The 22,824-nt window shown below is 45.1% G+C and overlaps 1 protein-coding gene across 1 annotated transcript in view; it reads left to right on the top strand.

The window, feature by feature from the left end:
• VAT1L (vesicle amine transport 1 like) overlaps window positions 1-22,824 on the top strand; it is a 166,378-nt gene that overhangs the window by 138,110 nt on the left and 5,444 nt on the right. The window lies entirely within an intron of this gene.

The following is a 22,824-nucleotide window of genomic DNA, read 5'->3' as shown; positions in this document are numbered from 1 at the left end:
AGATAGTGGAGGACGAGGAAGCCTGGAGTGCTGCAGTCCATGGTGTTGTAAAGAGTCGGACACGACTGAGCGACTGAACTGCCAGGAACCGAACTGAACAGTGGCAGGCTGGCGGCAGAGAGTGAAGGACATCAGCGCCCTCTGGAGGTCAGAGCGGCAATGACAGCGGTGACTTGTGACATCTGTGTGTGTGCTTAGTCACTTCGGTCGTGTCTGACTCTGCAACCCCATGTATACTGCAGGCCGCCAGGCTCCTCTGTCATGCGATTCTCCAGGCAAGAATATTGGAGTTGGTTGCCATTTCCTTCTCCAGGGGATCTTCCCAACCCAGGAACTGAACCCTTGTGTCGTGGGTCACCTACATTAGCAGGCAGATTCTTTGCCGCTGAGCCATCTGGGAGTTTGAAGTCTTTGAAGGAGAGAGAATTCCTTGGGGGAAGAGAAGCCTTGCACTCACAGCCCTCTCCCTCCCCTTCTCCACTTAGTGACCTCCTGGCTTAGAGGGATCAAGTTAAAGGGGGGGCCCAGGATGACTGAAAGGCTCCCCTCCAGCGTCTAGCTTCTAACGCCTACTTGCAAGGCAGTGGTTCCCACCTGGGAGAGTCTGTCCTCCAGGGACTACTGGCAGGGTCTGGAGGCACCCTGGGTCTTCATGCCTGGGAGGACACTGCTGGCATCGAGTGAGCAGAGGGCAGGAGCGGTACTAAATGTCCCGCAATACACAGGACGGCCCCACATGCAACAGAGAGTCATCCAGCCCGGAACGCCACTCATGTCGAGGTTGAAAACCCCCCTGTAAGGAGTTAGGGAACTGGGCCACTCAGGAGGCTGAATTTTTTCTACTGTAATCCTAGAGAAATCCCTTCAGTTTCCATCCTCAGAAGGAAAGCCCGACACAGCCTCCGGGCATTGGAAATAAATCTCAGGCTCCCTCGGGAGGGTTGGGGACCATCTACTTGGGATCGCAAGGGGGCTTCCTTCTTCTCTCCACTGTATCTCCCACCTCACTTTCTCCTACCTGGTGACTGCTTCCTATCTGACATTTAGAGACACCTCCCAGCAAGGCAACCCCATGGGGCAGCACCCAGTTTCTGGAAGAGCAAAACCAATGACTCAGGGGGTGACATATCTCCTTATATCTCTGCGGTCACAGGTGTGGATGGACACTTTGATGTACCCACTCCTTCAATAGTGACTCAATGCATGATTGCCAGTTGATTGCTTGGTTTGAGATGGATAGAAGCACCTTGTCTTCTTTCAGTGTCTCGACATTCACAAGTCCATTATTCATCCTTTCCACAAATCTTTTTAAGTATCTGCTCTGTACTACATCCGATGTTAAGTGTTAGAAATGAAATATTTGCCTGACATTATTTGTCACGTTGGGTGGCAGGGCCACCATGCAGTCACAGTGGGGAAGGAAGCAGACTCTAGAGACACTAGCTGGGTTCGAATCCCAGCTCTGCTGCCTTCTAGCTGGGAAAGTTATTCAACCTCTCTTAGCTTCAGTTTTTTCATCCTTTAAAATGGCAGTGATGCATCATTTCCAGACTTGTTAGAAGCCGAATGACTAAACGGTCATGATGGAACAGATTTTAAGTCCTCTAGTTCCCATCTTTATATCCTAGCTCTTCTACTTTTTTTTTTTAAGCTGTGTCACCTTGAGCATATTAAGTCCTAGGGTTCTCAGTTTTGTCCTCTGTAAAGTAAAAATAATGACCCGCCATGTACAGAGTCGATGTGGAGATGAAGGGAGATGATGCCTGCAAGCCAGTTAGCGTGTTACTGCTGGCACGTTATAAGCACTCAATAGACATAACCATTATAATCATGACTATCTATTACTATTATATTGCCTGCAATAATCAGAGTTGAAGTAGCTATTTTCATCCACATTATTCTAGATCTGTTTCAGTGTTTTAAACAGCCATGGGTGGCTGAGAGGCACGTATGCCTACCTCTTCCTTGTGGCAAGACAGTATCCTGATGAGCAGCAGGAGGGGAGAGCAACCCAGGCTGAAGGGTCCTCCAGCGGGCGGGTTGCTCACGGTCCCACCTGCACACACGCATTCACGAGCTGAACCCTCTTCCAAGCTCTCTTACTCCGCGCGATGATTTCCTTAAAACCTGAGAGGAATCCCACGCAGTGAAAACCGACGAGCCTGATTATACGGACTCCACCTGCCCTGGTTTGTACCGGGGATCTGGGCTGAGTCAGGGTCTGTTGGGAGTGCTCAATCACAGAACATGCGGAAGTGGATAGACCTGCTCTGTCAAGTCCACGGGGGCCACAATGCTGTATCATCTGGTTTTGCAGCAAGGCCTGGGATTGCATTGACAACAGAAGTGTCTAAAAAATAGTGTAATAAGTGGCTTCTGGATCTGTACTCAGTGAGACTATTGACTCATTCACTTGGAAGCATGACCAATTCCAGATTGTAGAACTTTTTTGAAAAGTTCTTTTCTTCTACATACAAATGGCCAATGGCACATGAAAAGATGCTCTACATCACTAATTATTAGAGAAGTGCAAATCCAAACTGCAATGACAGTACATCGGTCAGAATGGCTGTTACTAAAAAGCCTACAAAAGTAACAAATACTATAGAGGCTGTGGAGAAAAGGGAGCTCTTCTATCTTTGGTTGGAATGTAAATTGCTACAGCTGCTGTGGAGAACAGTGTGGATGTTCCTTAAAAAAACTAAAAATAAGGCTCCAGCAATCCCCTCCCCCCCAAGGAAGATATCTAGACACAACCATAACTGGAAGAAATGCATGCCCCCAATGTTCACAGCAGCACTATTTACAATGGCCAAGTCATGGAACAACCCAAGTGTTCACTGACAGAGGAATGGATAAAGAAGACATGGTGCATATATACAATAGACTACTCAGCCATGAAAAAGAAGGACAAGATGCCATTTGCTGCTACAGGGAGGGACCTAGAGATGTTCACAGTAAATGAAGTCAGTCAGAAAGAGAAAGGCAAATACCATAAGATATCACCTAACTGTGGAATCTAAAGTATGACATAAATGAACTTATCTGTAAAACAGAAACAGACTGACAGACATAGAGAGGAGACTTGTGGCTGCAAAGGGAGAGGAAAGGGGGCTAAATTAGGAGTTTGGGGTTAACAGATACATGCTGTCATATATAAAATAAACAAACAATAAGGACCCAGGATAGCACAGGGAACTCTATTTGACATCCTGTAATAACCTTGAATCATACTGTTGTACACTGGAAACTGACACAACGTGGTAAATCAACTATACTTCAATAAAAAATAAAAAAAAGGAAAGCACTAAAACCACTGAAGAACTGTTTTCTCCCAATACAAAAAATGTCATACTCAATGGAGACATTTAAAAATATACCCCTTCAAAGAAAAGAAAAGAAAAGCTGACAAAACCATCTAATTCCCATCATCCAAAATAACCTTATTTTTTTTTCCTTCCAACATTTTTCTTTTGTGCATTCAGGGGGTTGTTTTGATTTTCTTTTGTTCAGGGGGTTGACATTTTTTTTTTTCATTTATTTTTATTAGTTAGAGGCTAATTACTTCACAACATTGCAGTGGGTTTTGTCATACATTGACATGAATCAGCCATGGAGTTACATGTATTCCCCATCCCGATCCCCCCTCCCACCTCCCTCTCCACCCGACATTTTTTAGAAATTATAATCACACTGTAAGAACTTTTGCAGACTGCTTTTTTCCCCCTCTAATAGACTCTTCCAGCATTTTTAACCCTCACTGTTGTTCAGGTGCTAAATCACATCTGGCTCTTTTTGACCCCATGACTGGAGCATGCCAGGCGTCCCCGTCCTTCACTAGCTCCCTGAGTTTGCTCAAACTCGTGGTCACATATCATCCCAACAAATGTTTATGTCAGGGTTTATTCAACTGCCCTCCCCACTCCTGGACATCTAGGTTATTTTTACTGTTATAGCTGCAATAAATATTTTGGCTATAAATTTTTTTTTCTCTTCTTGTTATTCCAAATGTAGGACTACTTCCTTAAGATATATTCTCAAAATTGGAAGTTAGGTCAGAGAGTTTTAAAGACTTTACAAGGTGCTTTAAAGACTGTGTAAAGACTGTGCAAGCATTGCCTAGGCTGCTTGGTGTGAATATGACTTCAGTTTTGTATAAATGTGGGTGAACTACCACCCACCTTCCCAGCCTCTACCCAACTCTTAGCTGTGGGGACCTTCCCAGATCCACGCTCACCCCATGACTCCCGAGGGTCTGACTGTTGCCCTAACGCTGTCCCCTGGGTTTCAGTCCCTGTGACCACCTGTGAATTCAGAGTAGCCTGGTCACCCCAGCCCAAGGCGTGGCCCTATCAGCTGAGACGGTGGGCCCCTGAGCGGGAAAGGAAAGTGTCTGGAAGACAAAACCTCCCTCATCTGTTGACTTTTCCCCCCCAGTGTATTGAGCCTGTTTTCTGTCTCGTTGCCATAGCAACAGAACCTCAGGCTAATAGATACTCCTTGGTGCTGAGAGGAAAAAACTCAGCTGACAGACAAGCCAGGACAATGCAGGAAAGAACAGGTTAGCCCCAGATGCCCCTCCATGCCTCAGCAAAGCGGCAGAGATAATTAAAAATTCGACTTTAGGGTCACACAGACTCCAACAGAAGGTTCCAGGCCTAGCAGAGTCATCTGTTTCCGATGCTGATTAAAATGGACAAAGATAAATCAGATGGCCTCAGCTCTCCTCTCTGCTTTGATGGAGAACCTTTCCAAGCATAAGTCTTTTTAGAGGCTCTTTCTTCCCTTTGGGGAAGCAGATGACTTAAAGAGCCTGAAATGATCGCACAGGTTCAGTGGGATGGACAGCCTATTGCAGTATCCCACTGTGGATCTTGTCAGTTCCACCTCACAGCCGCCCTGACTCCCAGGACCCGCTGGTGTCCCCCTCTCTCCTCGATCCCTGCCTCGCCTGCGGGGATCCCTCTCGGGCCATCTTCTCAAGACTCGCCTCCAGTCAGGTCCGAGCCCCCAGCCCCGCCGACGCAGCTCGGCACAGCGTCCCCGTCACTGACTCTCAGGTCCCTGCATGAGCCACCTTCCCCTTTCAGGACTCTGCATGCATTTTCTCTTCCAGGAAAACACCTCCCACCCTTACAAGCCCTGGGAAAATGCCATTTTTCTCTAAGTGGCATCATTTCCCACCCTCCTGGGCTCTTCATTCAGGAGCTCTTCCCACGCTGTCCTGGATGGAGTGTGTAGGTGGAGCTCCCACCCTGGCAGCCAGTGGGGCCGGGGGGTGTTGTCTGGGGAAGGGGCTGCCTGTGTGTGTTCATCTTGCTGAGTGCTGCCTGGCGCGGGGTAAGTACCCAATACTGGAATCTATTACCCTCACAAATCTGGGTTACTTACTTAAAAGAATAACATTATTCTATCTGGGGAAATGGGTGAAGATCTTGACCTTCTCCAGCCCAAACCCCTCATTCATAACATCAGCATCCAACATACACAGTTGAGCACTTGGGTTCTGAGATTGTTGGTAGAGTTGCTGTTTGGGCAACAGAACTCAAAGTTCATATTTTAGAACATTTTTTGGGAAATTTCAAACAAGTAGCAAATCCTGACCCACCTCCGCCCCCCCCCCCCCCAGCCACGCACCCAGGGAGGCAGCCTCCACAGTGATGAACACCAGGTCAGTTTGTTTCCTTTGCTGCCTCCCCTCCCTCACAGCTTTTCTGCAGCATTTTAAGGCAAATGCCAGACATGATGTCATTTCATCTAACAATATTTTATCAACTGTCTAGGTGAAAATCCTACCCCTTCTACCTACACTGTCTGTGACCTTGGGCAGATTAATTAACCTCCCTGATCCTCCTGTTCTGTGTATATAAAATGAGAATAATCATGGCACATCCATCATAGGGTTATAATGAGGAGCAAATGGACTATTCTGCAAAAAACACATGATGCTTGGTATCTGCTCAGCTTGTGTGCTAAGTGGTTGGTGTTAGCCATTAAAATCACCATCATTACCATTATCCTTACTGAATCTACAGCCCAGTCCCAAGCATTTGAGACACAAGAGACATACAAATGTATCGACCACTAATCAAAGCTCTGGCAGTTGAAGGAGAACAGATTGGAGCGTGGAGACACTGGAGCCTCAGAGATCCAATAGGAGGCTGGAAGCATCATCCCGGAGGGAGGTGATGGGGCCTTGAACTAGACAGTGACAGAGGTGGAGAGAACTCACAGGGAGATGAGAACAAAGGCCTCCAGGGAGGTGCTTGCTGCAACTAAAGGTCGAGTTTAGATTCCGGTGGCCTGGAGAGAGTCAGCTAAGGGATGAGAGAAGGTGTGAGATGATGAAGTTTCCTCTGAGAGCCTTTGTCTTTACTGCACTGATTGATGGACATCCTGGGAAAGACATGTGACACATGAGGCTGCTGATTATGGCAGCATATGGCTTCCCTTGTACAGCTGGTGATTCATTTTACTTTGAAGCCACTTACACATCTCTGTGAAAGGCTCCAGACCCCCGTGAGCTTCCTTTCCCCCCACGCTCTGCAACCCCCCTTCACTGTCCTGATAATCAAAGTGGAGTTGGTGCTTTACCCACCACCACTTTTAAAACTTATTCTCCATGAATACATACTCACCATGAACCTTTTAAAAAAGACACACAAAAAATATGGTCTTGCTTGTATGTGGAATCTAAACTGGCAAAATTACAGAAGCAGGGAGTAGAAGGGTGTGTACCAGGGGTTTGGTGGGGGCGGGGGGAGGAGAGATGATGGTCAAAGGGAACAAAGTTTCTGCAGGATAAGTAAGTTTTGGAGATCTATTATGTGGTGTAGTGCCCATAGCTAACAATACTGTATAATGTACTGCTACGAGGGTAGGGCTTAAATTAATTGTTCTTGTGTCTGTGTGCCCAGTTGCCCAGTCATGTCCAACTCCTTGCAATCCCATGGATTGCAGTGCACCAGGCTCCTTTGTCCATGGGATTTCCCAGGCAAGAATACAGGAATGGGTTGCCATTTCCTTCTCCAAAGGATCGTCTCGGCTCAGGGATCAAACCTGCATCCTTGGCATCTCCTAATTGTTCTTACCCCCAAATAAAAACTGTGATAAAAAGGGTGAGAGAAAACGTTGAGGGGTGATGGATATGTTTATGGCCATGATGGTGGTGATGGTTTCACAGATGTACACTTATCCTCAAGTTCATTGAGTTGTAACCATTAACTATTATAGCTTTTTACATAGCAATTATACTTTAATAGAGTGGTTTAAAACATAAAGATAAAAAGACAGACTGAGATGGGAGGCCTAGAGGGGCTCTGGGCCCCAGCGCTTGGTTCTGCATGATCTTTGAGAGACCCACTTCTTGGGGCTCAGAGGGGAAGAGGCTTTTAAGGTTCCTGCTTTTGCAAACCAGGAAGAGTGCACAGAGTCATGGACATCAGCCATGCTCCAAACCACTTGGCCTCAGGAGCCAGTGACCTCTGAGGACATGGCTGTGTGTTTCACTTAGAACAAGTGGGCCAGTCTGGACTCTTCACAGGGGGCCCAGTGCAGCGAGGTGACGCTGGGGGATTATGAAAATATAGATCCCCTGGTGTCTCCATTCCCCCAGACCCGATCTGGTTTCCCAGCTGGAGAGAGGGGACGCTCCAGGGGACCCCAATCCCTGGGAAGCAGAGGTTTTGAGAGGCATCTGTGCAGGTGGCAAGTCCCACATCAAGACAGAAGAGCTGGCGGTAGGACCCTACGAATTTAAGGAGCATGGCGAAGGTCTGAGTTCCAACACCACCCTGGCCCAGCATCAGAGGGTCCGCATGGGGGAGAAGCCCTATGCATGCAAGGAGTGTGGTAGGGCCTTCCGTCAGAGCGCCACCTACCTGCAGCACCGGAGGCCACGCACCGGGCAGGTGGGCGGGGCGGCGCGGGGAAGAAAGTCTATAAATGCGGAGTGTTGGAAAGGTTTCGGGTGTAGGTCACTTTTTATCGTCCACCAGCACGTCTATACCCGGGAGAAACCCTGGGGATTTTTCTTGTGTACCATACAGTCGTAAAAGTCAAAGTGAAAGTGAAGTCGCTCAGTTGTTTCGACTCTTTGTGACTCCATGGACTGTAGCCCGCCACTCCTCCATCCATGAGATTCTCCCAGCAAGAACACTGGAGTGGGTTGCCATTTCCTTCTCCAGGGGCTCTTCCCAACCCGGGGACTGAACCAGGTCTCCTGCAATGAAGGCAGGTTCTTTACCGTCTGATCCACCAGGGAAGGCTAATACAGGCATAGCTGGACTTGAAAGCTTTGCCACGCTCCTTACACTTGAAGGGCTTCTCCCCAGTGTGGCTCCTCTGGTGCCGAAGGAGCTCTGAGTTACATGGGAGGATCCTCCCACATTCTTTCCATTTGGAGAACTTCATGCCGCCTGGAAATATCAGATGGGGATTCAGACTGGAAGCCTGACACGTGGCCTTACTTTCAAAGCCCGAGTGCTGAGGCAGGTCTGGAAGACACCCTCCGCGGGCCTGCCGGGGCCTCTGTGCGCTCAGAGGCTTGCTGCTCTGCTACCTGCTGCAGGGACGTAAGGTGCGTGGGAAACCCTGCAAGCGCCGTGGCAGCTTTTCCGGTGTCAGCAAGCGCAGCCTGTGCAGGAGAAATGCAGCCAGGCTCTGGGCCTCCGCTGCCGCGTCCCCGGGGCCCCTGCATCCACAGCTCGCGGCGTCCCTAGGCCCGGGAACTGCCCGGGCGCTGCTCCACCGGGGCGGGGCCTCGCCTCACGCTGCCCTCATTCCTGCGTCCCAGTCTGTGTTCACACCGCCGCCTCTGGGGTTCTTTCTTCCCTCGTCCAAGTAGTACGCGTCTTCCGGGGTCTTCCTCCCGCTGCGAAGCCTTCCTGAGTTACTCTGAACCCTTCTCCTCACCCGCCGTGGCCTCTCTCTTGGCACTCCTCTGGTCGTTACAGCAAATCTCTAACCTACCTTCAGCTTGATTTGTAACTTTTACACTGTGTGTTCTTACTATTTCAGCATAAACTCTATTGTAACTGAAAAAAAAAATTAAAAATAAAAAACAGAAAAAGTATAATGGAGAAAATAAAAACTAGCCATAATCCTACTACAGATATATCCAGGGTAGTTGGGTTGATATAAGCTCTCATTTATTCTTTATATTAATATGTATTCTATGAAGGTATGACCACACTGAATGTATAATTACTCTTTCTCCTTAGCATGTCAATAAGAAATGGGATGAGGTGACCTTTCAGGATTATCCTGTAATTCCCTTAACCATCCTGATATACATTGACAGACATGTTTTGCTTCCAATTTTTTCCTTTTAAATATCAAATAATTTATTAATATTCATTTATCAGCCATAATGAAATAGAGAGCCTCTAAATTTTAAAGGACATGAACAATAGATGTAGAGAAAGCCTTTGACAAAATTCAACATTCATTTATGATAAAAAACCCTCTAGAAAGCAGGCATAGAAGGAACATACCTCAACATAATAAAAGCCATATATGATAAACCCACAGCCAACATTATCCTCAATGGTGAACAATTGAAAGCATTTTCCCCAAAGTCAGGAACAAGAGTGCCCACTCTCACCACTACTATTGAACATAGTTTTGGGAGTTTTGGCCACAGCAATCAGAGCAGAAAAAGAAATAAAAGGAATTCAGATTGGAAAAGGAAGAAGTAAAACACTGTTTGCAGATGACATGATCCTCTACATAGAAAACCCTAAAGACTCCACCAGAAAATTACTAGCACTAATTAATAAATACAGTAAAGTTGCAGGATATAAAATTAACACACAGAAATCCCTTGCATTCCTGTACACTAACAATAAGAAAACAAAGAGAAATTAAGGAAACAATTCCATTCACCATTGCAATGAAAAGAATAAAATACTTAAGAGTAAATCTACCCAAAGAAACAAAAGACCTATGTATAGAAAACTATAAAACACTGATGAAAGAAATCAAAGAGGACACAAATAGATGGAGAAATATACCGTGTTCATGGATCAGAAGAATCAATAGAGTGAAAATGAGTATACTACCCAAAGCAATCTATAGATTCAATGCAATCCCTATCAAGCTACCAACAGTATTTTTCAGAGAATTAGAATAAATAATTTCTCAATTTGTATGAAATTACAAAAAACCTCAAATAGCCAAAGCAATCATGAGAAAGAAGAATGGAACTGGAGGAATCAAGCTGCCCGACTTCAGGCTACAGTACATAGCAACAGTCATCAAGACAGTATAGTACTGTCACAAAGACAGAAACATAGATCAGTGGAACAAAATAGAAAGCCCAGAGATAAATCCATGCACCTGTGGACACCTTTGACAAAGGTGTCTTTGACAAAGGAGGCAAGAATATACAATGGAAAAAAGACAACCTCTTTAACAAGTGGTGCTGGGAAAACTGGTCAACCACTTGTAAAAGAATGAAACTAGAACACTTTCTAACACCATACACAAAAATAAACTCAAAATGGATTAAAGATCTAAATGTAAGACCAGAAACCATAAAACTCCTAGAGGAGAACATAGGCAAAACACTCTCTGACATAAATCACATCAAGATCCTCTATGACCCACCTCCCAGAATATTGGAAATAAAAGCAAAAATAAATGGGACCTAATTAAACTTAAAAGTTTTTGCACAACAAAGGAAACTATAAGCAAGGTGAAAAGACAGCCCTCAGAATGGGAGAAAATAATAGCAAATGAAGCAACTGACAAAGGATTAATCTCAAAAATATACAAGCAACTCCTGTAGCTCAATTCCAGAAAAATAAGCGACCCAATCAAAAAATGGGCCAAAGAACTAAACAGACATTTCTCCAAAGAAGATATACAAATGGCTAACAAACACATGAAAAGATGCTCAACATCACTCATTATCAGAGAAGTGCAAATCAAAACCACAATGAGGTACCATCTCACGCTGGTCAGAATGGCTGCTATCAAAAAGTCTACAAACAATAAATGCTGGAGAGGGTGTGGAGAAAAGGGAACCCTCTTACACTGTCAGTGGGAATGCAAACTAGTACAGCCACTATGGAGAACAGTGTGGAGATTCCTTAAAAAACTGGAAATAGAACTGCCATATGACCCAGCAATCCCACCGAGAAACCCAGAATTGAAAGAGACACGTGTACCCCAGTGTTCATCGCAGCACTGTTTACAATAGCCAGGACATGGAAGCAACCTGTATGTCCATCGGCTGACAAATGGATAAGAAAGTTGTGTACATATACACAATGGACTATTACTCAGCTATTAAAAAGAATGCACTTGAATCAGTTCTAATGAGGTGGATGAAACTGGAGCCTATTATACAGAGCGAAGTAAGTCAGAAAGAAAAACACCAATACAGTATATTAACGCATATAGATGGAATTTAGAAAGATGGTAACAATGACCCTATATGCAAGACAGCAAAAGAGACACAGATGTAAAGAACAGACTGTTGGACTCTGTGGGAGAAGGCGAGGGTGGGATGATTTGAGAGGATAGCATTGAAACGTGTATATTATCATATGTGAAACAGATCACCAGTCCAGGTTCGATGCATGAGGCAGGGTGCTCAGGGCTGGTGCACTGGGATGACCCAGAGGGATGGGATTCAGGATGGGGAGGGGAGTTCAGGATGGGGAACACATGTGTGCCCATGGCTGATTCATGTGAATGTATGGGCAAAACCCACCATAATATTGTAATTAGCCTCCAATTAAAATTTTAAAAAATAATAATAATACCCAAAAAAAATAAAAAATAAAAGAAAATAAAAGGACCTGAAGGTATATGTTTTTTCAAATGGCACAAGACAAATTGCTTGTCCCTGGGGATGTACAGTTAGGTGAAAAACAAAAGAAATGCGAGGAAGTGGTTGCTCTAAAAGTTGGGATGCAGTGGTAGTATCTGGAGAATGGGAGGGAGTTGGGGCTGTGACAGAACACACAGAGAGGCTTTGGGGACACCCAGCAAAGTTCTGTTTCTTGACCTGCGAGCTTACAAACTATACATGTGTGGCTGAGTGTGTAGGTATTTTATTTTATAATTTTTAAAAAAGGTTAAAAAGAAAATCTTAAAGGTGTTACTACCTGTCTCAGTTTGGATAGGTGTGTCTTTCACTTCATGTCCTTCCCTGAACCTTAGAATGTGAGTGTGGAACTAGGCTCACTGCAGAGGTATTTCAACACAGCTGAGCTGCAGAGGGTTGAGTTCAGATGAGGTCATCCTGGAATAGGATAAGCCCTTAATCTAATATGAGCTATCCTTGTAAGAAGAGGAGACACACAGAAACACAGAAGAGAAGGGCACATGATGACGGAGGCAGAGATCGGAATGCTGTGGCTAAAAGCCAAGGACAGCAAGCATTGTCAGCAACCCCCAGAAGCTAGGAGAGAACTGGAAAAAGATTCTTCCTTGGAGCCTTTGCCAGGAACCCATCCTTCTGACACCTTGATTTCAGGCCTTTAGCTTTCCTGAAGCTTTCTTCATGCACTGAGCAGGAAGCAGGTTGTTTGATGTCCACACAGGTGTGCAGAATCAAAGCTGAGAAAATTCATTCTCAGTTGCCCTAGAATGAGAAGGGCTGTAACTGTGACTCTCTGCTACTTTCCTACATGCAGTAATATTGACGCCAAGTGTCAAACAAGTCCTATCCAGATATTAAAACATGGTACACCAGACCCCACCCCGTGCAGAGAGATCTTTCTTGTTTCCTGCTGTGAGTCAGTCAAGCCCAGAGCCCAGACCTGTGGTGGCAAGTGGATATTTGTTACATGAAGCACCATTTAGGTCAAGAGTCTAAAACATCAGAGCCCCAGGATCTCCCAGAGTGGCGTGCCTCTGCATTCTCAACAAACAGGTCTAAGCTGAAGCCAACGCAACACTTTTCTAAAAATTTATTTAATTGGAGGATAATTGCTTTACCATATCGAGTTGGCTTCTGCCATACACCAACATGAGTCAGCCGTAGGTATACACATGTCCCCTCCTCCCTCTGGAACCTCCCTCACGCCTCCCACTCCATCCCACCCCTCTAGGTTGTCACAGAGCACGGGGTTTGCGCTCCCTGTGTCGTAACAGCAAATTCCCACTGGTTATCTTTTCTGCACATGGTAAAGGGTATGTTTCCACGCTACTCTGTCAGTTTGCCCCTCCTTCTCCTGCCCCCACTGTGTCCACAAGTCTCTTCTCTATGTCTGCCTCTCCTTTGCTTCCCTGCACATAGGGTTCACTAGTGGTGACCCCATTGATAAAGATTGTCTTCCGTCCACATTTTAAGAAAACCTGACCTAACGAATGAATGTTTTGAGGTCAGAGACCACACAGCACCCGCTGTGTACCACATTCCCTTCCTAGTCCTGAGGGTGGAGCAGACACCAGTCTCTGGTGGCAAGTCCCTGGCTAAGGCGTCCTGTGTGTGCTGTGGGGAGGCAGGTGTCTGCACTTGAATGGGAGGTGTGGAGAGGAGACCGAGACCTCACACTGTCTCAGCTAGAGCTGATTCTTTCCCTCCAGGGGACATTTGACAAATGCCTGGGAGCATTTTTGTTTGTCACACTGAGGGTGCTACTGGCATCGCTCTGTGATGCCCAGGACAGCCCCCACAACCGAGAAGTCTCTGCCTCCAAAAGTCAGTGCTCCTAGGTTAGAGAATCTTCAAGAGAAAGTGGAATTAGGTGTTACAACCTGGGAGAAACAGGGTGCGTGTGGAAGTGCAGAGGAAATAACACATCCTACAGGGTTCCACGGGGCAGCACCCAGTGCCCCACGGCCCCTCCTCTCCACCTCCTGCCTCCTCCCCAGCTCCACACATCTGGCAACAGTGCACCAAGCCCTGAGGGTTCGCAAGGCTCGGTTTGAAGCTGACATCTTCACATCCCACAGCGTGACTTGGGACAAGCCACGTCACCTTGCCAAACCTCAGTGTGATCTCAGCTCTCCTCCGCAAGCAACAGGGGCTCCAGGAGAAAAGAGAGGGTATTTGTATGTACCCTTGATTGACAGTCTGACAAGCTCCCGCTCACCTCGCAGAGATCAGGCGTAGAAAGTGCTTTGCTTGGTGAAGCACCTGCTGAGCATTTGCACGTGTCAGCTGCTGTGATGAGAGCACGCATCATCCCCCACAGCCCCAGGGGCATGCACCGACACTGCCTTGTTTACAGTTACCTGAGTTTTAGATTCATCTCTTTCCCTGAGACTCTCACCTTCTCCTAATGTAACCTGAGGGCAGGTTATATTACTGCAGTCCAAAGCCTAAAACCTTCTTTTCCTTCCTGTCTTAGTGGAGGATCCAAAGATCCCCTTAAAAGTAGTGGAGATCAGCTTTCTACTGGAGTACTTTGCTTGCAAATGCCTCTTATACAAACACAATTACTCTTTTATTTCTACTCCTTACTTTAGAGCATCCTACAGTCCCCAGACAAGTTGTCCCAGGCATATCTGCCTCTGTTGGCCACCTCTCATTTTGCACCCTGGACATCCTAACCCTTATCTAAATGACAGCCATGTCTAGATGACACAGTCAATGTTATCTCAGTTCCCTTAGGTACAAAAATGCTCCTCAAACAGCCTGCAAACGAGCCCTTTCTCTGGAAGTCTAAGGAAAGGTCACCTCTGCCTTCTAAACTGTAGTTTCCTAAATGTCAGCAGCTCTGGCCATCATCCCTTTGGAAAGAGAAGAACTTTCAAGATTTTGAAGTGTCTTTTCTTTGGCCTCCTTACAGTTCTAACCCTTTTCCATTACTTCCACATTTCACTGTTCCCCTGAAGGGGAAAACCTTCAGGTGTCATTATCCATTAGGGAATAAAACTAGTATTATCTGGAGGCAAGGTCCGAGCCGGAATAAGAGTTTCTCTCCCTGGCTGGAGGATTTTGCTAAAGGATTTGAAGCAAGAAGCAGTTGACATGATATTCTATAAGTTCTGCAACTGTCGTGTGGGAGTTCAGAAATGGCAGGAGCTCAAGTCATGATGTAACCCATTTGCAGCAGACTTGAGAATCTTAATTCAAGAGGATTTTCAAATCATCATCACCATCATTGCCCTCAGAGTTCTGGTGGCTGTCAGTGACTCATTCTTGGAGTAGGGCAATATTTCCTTAAACTCTTAATATTTCTATGTCCTTCTCCTTGGCTGAGTGACAAACTCCTAGTTGACCTGCAAGTCTCAGTCTGTAAGTTCGTTCCTGCCAAGAGTTTTCCCCTGATTTTCATCCTTCTCCTAACCCCAATTGCTTCCTCTTCTGTGCCCGTCACACTTCAAACATCTCTCTTACAGACTGTACAGCAGATATTTTTCTGCAGGGAACAAGAATAATTTCACGCATTTTTTTTTAATCTGCCCCTGCCCCAGACTTCACTTATATGTTGGAATAAGCATCCTTGAAGTGTCCAGTTTAATTCTACTCCAACATCAAAATTTGACACTGGGGAACACTGTTAAAATCAAACAAACATTGGAGGCAATTCACTAGATTTTTTTTTTCATCTTTTGCTTTAGTTCAAAGTACAATTGGACTAGAATATACAGTGTGGCTTGATTATGGGTTGTAGATTTCTGCAGAACAATTCTGGCTTTTAACTCAATGTTTACTTCATTTGAACTCCTCTCGACCACGATACATATTTGATCATCAGTGTCAGTGTCATCCAGGTTCCCAAGGAGACAAGGACCAGTGGCTTCATCTGATTCTGTTGTCATGCTTTTTTGTCTTCCCTCTTCCTCACTCTCCAAATAACCTGTCCCTCTTCTAAGCCAGTGCTCCTACCAGTGGCCCCTTAAAAATCTTCTTGGACCATCCACACTAGTTTGTGGCCAAGCAGACACTTCTTTTAAAATGACAACATACTGTCTCCTTCTTTTAACAATATTTGGCTTCCATGCAGTGCCAAAATGAGAATGGGTCAAGGTAGGTGACTAGGGTGCAAAATTTAAGGAAGCACTCACTCTTGGGTGCTAAACCACCACTCAGATGACCCTGAGAGTGAGCACCCTCTTAATGCCCCATCCTAACCCATGCCTTGCATCACTGCACAGATCTGTTTGCATCTAATCCAAACATGAATTGTGTTTGAATTTTTTCCCCACCTTCCCAGTGGGTCAATCCATGATTCTAGACATTTTACTTTTTCAGTCACTCTTCCATATAGGTCAGAATCTCAGGGCTCACTCACTTTAGATTCTCACAGCTTCTTGACAGAACATAAATCCCAGATTTCAAGTCTACCTGCAATGAATGTGTTACTTTTCCACACCCACTTTGGATTTTAAGCAATCATTCATTCCCCCCCCAAAGATGAATGTCATTAATATGAGACATCTTCCAAATACGAATTGGGTAGATGTGCTTCTTAATTAGAGTATTACTCATTTCTTCTTTTTCAAAGCTTTTAATTTATCATCTAATAGACACAGTGATCCATGGAATAATCCATCTTAATTTTTTCCCTCTTTTAGATGGCTAGGCTTATTACTATTCATAGTGCAAGCCAAATGCTTTGGTTATTAAGTGGTATCATTTGTACTCTAATGAATTTGTGCCTTTCACAACACTGAAAAGGAAATGAAATACTGTGAAACATTAACTGAGACCCCAAACAAAGACAGAGCATCATTAACCCTCATTGCTCAAGCGTGAAGGAACTGACCACTCTGGAAATGACTGGACACTGTAGATTTGTGTGATCTGCACTGGACAGCTGCAGCCTGGCAGACTCTGGAATGCAGTGCCAACATCCCCAGCCAACGTCCCCAGCGTCTTGCCCGGCGTTCACCTCTGTTCTCTGTCCTCCTGTCCGCTAGCCTCTGTGCAGTCTCTGCTTTCACACTTGGCCCCCTCTCCTTGCGCTGGTCTTCTTTTCCTAGTCATGTTCTACTCGTCCTTTAAAACCCAGCTCGACTGTCACTTCTTCAGAGGAGTTTTCCATGATCTTCCCAACCAGGTCAGTTCCCCATCCACGTTCTCCTGACACCATCTTAGAATTACCGAGAGGCAAGCCTACATTTATTTGAGTCATTTTGATTAAGTCTGTGTCTCTGTCAGACCATGAAGGCTGGGATCTTGTAGGTTTGCTCATCATCATTTTCCCCAACTTCCAGAAAACCACTTCTCCTAGCTCTGTTGCAGGAGGAAATAAGAATGACCACAGCTAGTGTTCCTCCGTGAACACAGTCTGAGCCAAGCACATTTTCCCCAGGGGTCATGCTCGAACACCAACTTGAATGCTACTGGACTTAGCTGAAATACAAACCAGTGGTGCAGGGTCAATTCTGATGGGTTGTCGCCCATTGGGGTGAAATAAACATATCAGAAGCACGTTATTTAGATCATGAAACTCTTTTTGTGATGACTAGCCTATTTAGTAAGTGAAACTGTGTTTCCTTCTGGACAGAAAGTGTGTCTGTTTCAGACATTACTCCTCACACAGCTCCTGGAAAGGGGCTTTGGCACTGTTGGATGAGTGACAGACTGAATGAACAGGTGGATAGAATAACAGTTATCATTTAACATTATCAAGAAGATGGGGAGCAAAGAGATGAAGCAGCTTTCTGGAATGATGTTACTAGTCAAAGCAGAGCCTGAGAAGTGGGGATATCATCCCTGCCTCCTGCCACCATCCACTTGGGCTGGTTTATCAAGGTAGCCTCCCGGGGACCGGAAGTGTCAGAAAAGACTCAGGTGGCCTCAGTGCTCAGGATCTTGGCCTCTTGAGGTGTTTAATTACCATGACTCAGATTCCCTTCTGCCGTCTGGATGGAAAAGCAGCTCTGGAAGAGATGGGCTGACTGCAGCCAGGATCCCTAGCCCTGGAAAATCCAGCTGCTGAGACCAGCTCTGGCCAGCCCCTCAGCTGGGATTCTGGCTGCAGTCAGTCTGTCTCTCCCGTAGCTGGCAGGGGTGTCTCAGATTGGGTGCAGGGACCATGCCCTGATTATGAGCAGACTGCACTGGGCCGCCCCGGCAGCCACCAAGCAGGCCGCCTGGGCCAGGGGCTCTGGGACATTGCATGGACCAGACAGAAACCTCTGGGCTGGCTCAGCATGTGATGTCCTACTCTCCCCACAAATCAACTTCCTTGTTCGCTCATTCATTCGTTCTGGAAGCTGTCATATGCCAGACGCTCCTTTGCACTGGGATCCCTGAGGTTGGTGCCATTGTCCTGCCATCCAGCCTGCACTCTCCAATACGGAAGACACAAGCAATTGAAGTGTAGCTGGTCTGAACTGAGACATGCTCTAAGAGTCAAATGCACCCCAGATTCCAAACACTTAGCACTACAGATATGTGTCTATATATGTGTGTGTGTATATATACATATAACATTTCATTCATAACTTTATTAGATTGAGCATACATTGAAATGATAATATTTCAGATAGATAATAAACAGATAATAGATAACAAGATTATAGATATAAGGTATATAAAATAATAGATAATAATCTAGTTAAAGAAAATATATTTTTAAAATGAATCTCAGCTTCTTTTTACACTTCTTACTGGGCTTAATTGGGGCTTCCTATGTGGTGCTAGTGGTAAAGAACCCACCTGGAGACATAAGAGATGTGGGCTCGATCCCTGGGTCAGGAAGATCCCCTGGAAGAAAGCAAAGCAACCCACTCCAGTATTCTTGCCTGGAGAGTCCCATGGACAGAGGAGCCTGGCGGGCTACAGTCCATGGGATCACAAAGAGTTAGACATGACTGAGCAACTAACATGTTCACTTTCACAGGCAGAAACGTAGAAATAGGTGAAATTAATTTTAATCATATGTTTTCCTTTACCCAGGATATTTAAAATGCTATTGTTTCAGTATTTTTAAATTAATTTATTTTAACTGGAGGATAATTACTTTACAACACTGTGACGGTTTTGCCATACATCGACACGAATCAGCCGTGGGCACACGTGTCCCCCATCCTGAAGCCCCTGCCTCCCTCCCGCCCCATCCCGCTGGGTTGTCCCAGGGCACTGGCTTTCGGTGCCCAGATCCATGCACTGAACATGCACTGGTCACCTCCCAACATTAACAGAGAGTTTCCCTCCTTCTCATTATGATTAAATCACTGACGTGTGCTGTGTATTGCACACCCCCCAGCACATCACAGCTGGGACCAGCCATGGTTCAAGTGCTCAGCGTCACGTGCAGCAAGTGGTCGCTGTGACAGGCCACACCACGTCTGCCGGACTTCTCTCCTGCATGCAGTGGGGAGAGGGGCTAAGCAGAGGTGTGCTTTATTTTTTTTTTTTTTTGGTATCCTTTTTTTTTTTTGAAATGAATTAGCCATGGATTTACATGTACTCCCCGTCCCCGTCCCCTCTCCCATCTCCCTCTCCACCCGATCCCTCTGGGTCTTCCCAGTGCACCAGGCCCAAGCACTTGTCTCATGCATCCAACCTGGGTTGGTGATCTGTTTCACCCTAGATAATATACATGTTTCAATGCTGTTCTCTTGAAACATCCCACCCTCGCCTTCTCCCAGAGTTCACAAGTCTGTTCTGTACATCTGAGCCTCTTTTTTGTTTTGCATATAGGGTTATCGTTACCATCTTTCTAAATTCCATATCTATGTGTTAGTATGCTGTAATGGTCTCTATCTTTCTGGCTTACTTCGCTCTGTATAGAAAACCCTCCTTGGCAGCCACAGGGGGATCAGTAGCTTCCTGAATGTTGTCACTTCCATCTTCTGGGCACGGTCACCCATGCAGGTGCTTCAGTTCATAAACTGGCAACTTGGGAGCAAAATCTCTCTTTGCAGATTTTACCTTTTGATGATGTCATTGGAGGGAAGCTTTGGGGTGCACACACCAGAGACCCAACTGCTCTTGTTTTCCCAGAGTCCTAGAAAGGGCAAGCTGCACTCTCAATTCCTATGTGGTTCCTATACCATTCAGATGGATGACTTGCCACAGACCCCTTCAATTTTTCATCTTCGGGTTTCTCCTCTGTTGAAACTCTGATGCCTATGGTCACCTATGAGGCTTGAGGTACAGATAAAATGAAGCAACATGTGTAAAATGCCTCACGCTGTGCTTCATAAAGAATTGATCAAAAAACGGTATCAAGTTTCTTTCCCTTTGAGAGCTGTCATAAAAGATTCTTCCCACCCCCAAGAGCAGCCCAGGAGAACTGTAAACTCAAACAGCATGACTGGGGATCAGATTCCTAATCCTTTCTCCATCTCCCATGTATGGAACTTCAAGGCATCAGTTCATTTCAGAAAGAAATGTACAAAAAATATGCAGATTAGAGCCAGCCCCGCAGGGAGCTCTCTTCTGAGCACCACAATCAGTTTTAACTGGTAAGAACACAGCTTCTCTGTTTCCCTGGGCTCTGCCTTATTGGAGAAGCAGTTTAAAAACTGTTCCTAATCTCCAAGGAGTTTCCAGGTGTTTAATAACTTGCCTGGGTAATAAACAACTGAATTCTGGGAAACCATTATGTGAGAATCAAAGGAAGCAGCAAGTTCTGGGCAGAACTAGGGAAAAGCATTGGTTTTTGAAGTCTGACAAATCTGAGTCAGAAACTCGATTCTGTTGCCAATAACCATGTTAATCTTTGGACAAATTGCTTATGTCTTTGAGCACCAAGGTATTGATCTGTAGAATGGGATAATATGTATCTTGCAAGGGAAGAATTATACATCCAAGGTAACAATGTATTAATTATCTGTGGCAGCATGACAAATTATCCCTAAGACTTACTGACTTAAAATAACTTCATGATCTCGGTACCTGTGGGTGAGGACTCTGGGCGGGGCTTCGCTGGGTCCTCTGGCAGCAGTCAAGGTGTCAGCAAACGCTGTGGTCTCATTTCAAGGCTTGCCTGAGGGAGGATCTGCTTCCAAGCCCTCTCATTGGCTGTCAACAGACCCAGAGCCTCGGGGGCTTTTGAATGGAGGGTATCAGCTTCTCATTGGCTGTTGGCTGGAGTTCTTCCTCCGTTCCTTGCCACGGGAGGTGGGGAACCTCTCCACAGGGCAGCTCACAACATGGCAATTTGTGTCGTCAGAACAAGAAGGCAAGAAGAGTCAGAGAAAGAGACAGACTGCAAGACAGAAGTCAGTCTTTTATAACCTAATTAGGAAGGGACATCCCATCACTTTTGCTATATTCAGTTTATTAGAAGCAAGTTGCTGGGTCCAGCTCACATTTAATGGGGGCGGGGAATACACACGGAGGTGAGTCCTAGGAGGGGGTTGGGAACAGTTTTAGAAGCTGCCTGCCACAATATTTAAAGATTCTTAGTAAACAGTAGTTGTTAGCACCGAAATACGAAAGCACTTGGAAAGCAATGTTCATCACAGAAATAGGAGAAACCTCCTGGATTATGTATTAGGGGCAGGGAATTCAACAATCATATGATGCTATCAGTCTATAAAAGAGGTTTATTCTAACCAATGCTACCTTATCCAAAGAACACATTTAAAGATACATTTAATTTATAATGAACACTGGTTTGATAACAGGTTACCAGATAACAATGTTTGGACATTAGAATTGAAAGGCACCTATTTCCCCTACATAATGTTTTATCATATATCTAAATCTCTTTCCAGTTATTGTAGGATGCCCATATTTTTATGGAGATGTAAAGATATGCACCTCGATTTTCTCATTTAACAATATTATAAAGGCATTTAATCCTACTGCACAGTCTTTATAATTAGCACTTTAACAGCCACAAAACATTTCCAATCGGTAGATGTATGTCAGAACTTCAATTTACTTGACCATTCCCTTATTCTGTGACATATAAGTTGCTCCAGTGTTTTGTCACCGAAAGCAATTGAGTATCTTTTGTGTGATAATTTTTTCCCCATAATTTGAATTGTGTCTTTAGGACAAAAGTCCCAGAAAAGCAATTAGAATATGTACCTTTTAATGGCTCTGTAAAGTTTTCATTCAAATGGGAAGCTGGCTTTGGTTTTTCTATAAGCAAACACTGCTCCATAAACTCCAGATTGAGTTCCTCAAAGCAGAGTCCCTAGTTCACTTAAAAAAAAAAATTTTTTTTTTATACCATGGCATGTAGCCTATAAGCAACAACTAGTGAATGTTTGTGGATTGAATGAATGCATGAACAAAGATATTTAAAACTGAAACTTCAGGAAAAATATTTTAACTAGATCTGTTGTTTCTTAAAAAAAAAAATCAAGAGATACTGCATTTCCATTTAGATTTTACTAAGAGATGTGGAGGATTTATCCATGCCAAGCCCTGGCGTTCTGTTGCCATTTCCTTCTTTTATTTAATCCCCACAGCACCCCCTAGTGTTCATTTCCCATACAGCAACAATGAAACGCTGGAAGCCTCCATCACATTCCATCACACACCTGTCTGAAGGGGTCCCAGGAGGCGTCTGACAAGCTCCCATCACTTGAGAAGAAACGGGAAGACCCTTCACTGGGGAAAATGGTAGTTCTGGAGAAACCTCCACTTGGGTGGGAAAAACTTTTCCTGAATGTAGTTCAACCTTAGCCAAACTGCGAATCAGGTTATGTAACATTTGAGTAAGCTGCGCACAAATGACCCTAGAAAAATAATTTTATAATTTATTGGTCAAAATTTACTCTGATTAATGGGCCCTGCCACTTTCTGCAGCACTGAAGTCCACAGGACTCTCCTCCCCCAGATCTTTTTTTTTTTTTTAAAGAAACGTTCCTCCTTTCATTTCTGGAGCTATCACTCTCATTTGTTAGACCCAGGAAACCAAGCTGCATGCATAAGAACAGAGAGTGTGAGTGACAACCAGAATTTAAGGTACTGTTGGGTACCACCGCGGGTTGAGCGGCTAA

The sequence above is a fragment of the Odocoileus virginianus genome, chromosome 20, assembly GCF_023699985.2.
Source record: "Odocoileus virginianus isolate 20LAN1187 ecotype Illinois chromosome 20, Ovbor_1.2, whole genome shotgun sequence".
In the NCBI taxonomy this organism is placed as follows: Eukaryota; Metazoa; Chordata; class Mammalia; order Artiodactyla; family Cervidae; genus Odocoileus; species Odocoileus virginianus.
The sequence above is the reverse complement of the archived record's forward strand: the minus strand, read 5'-3'. Positions and strand labels throughout refer to the sequence as shown.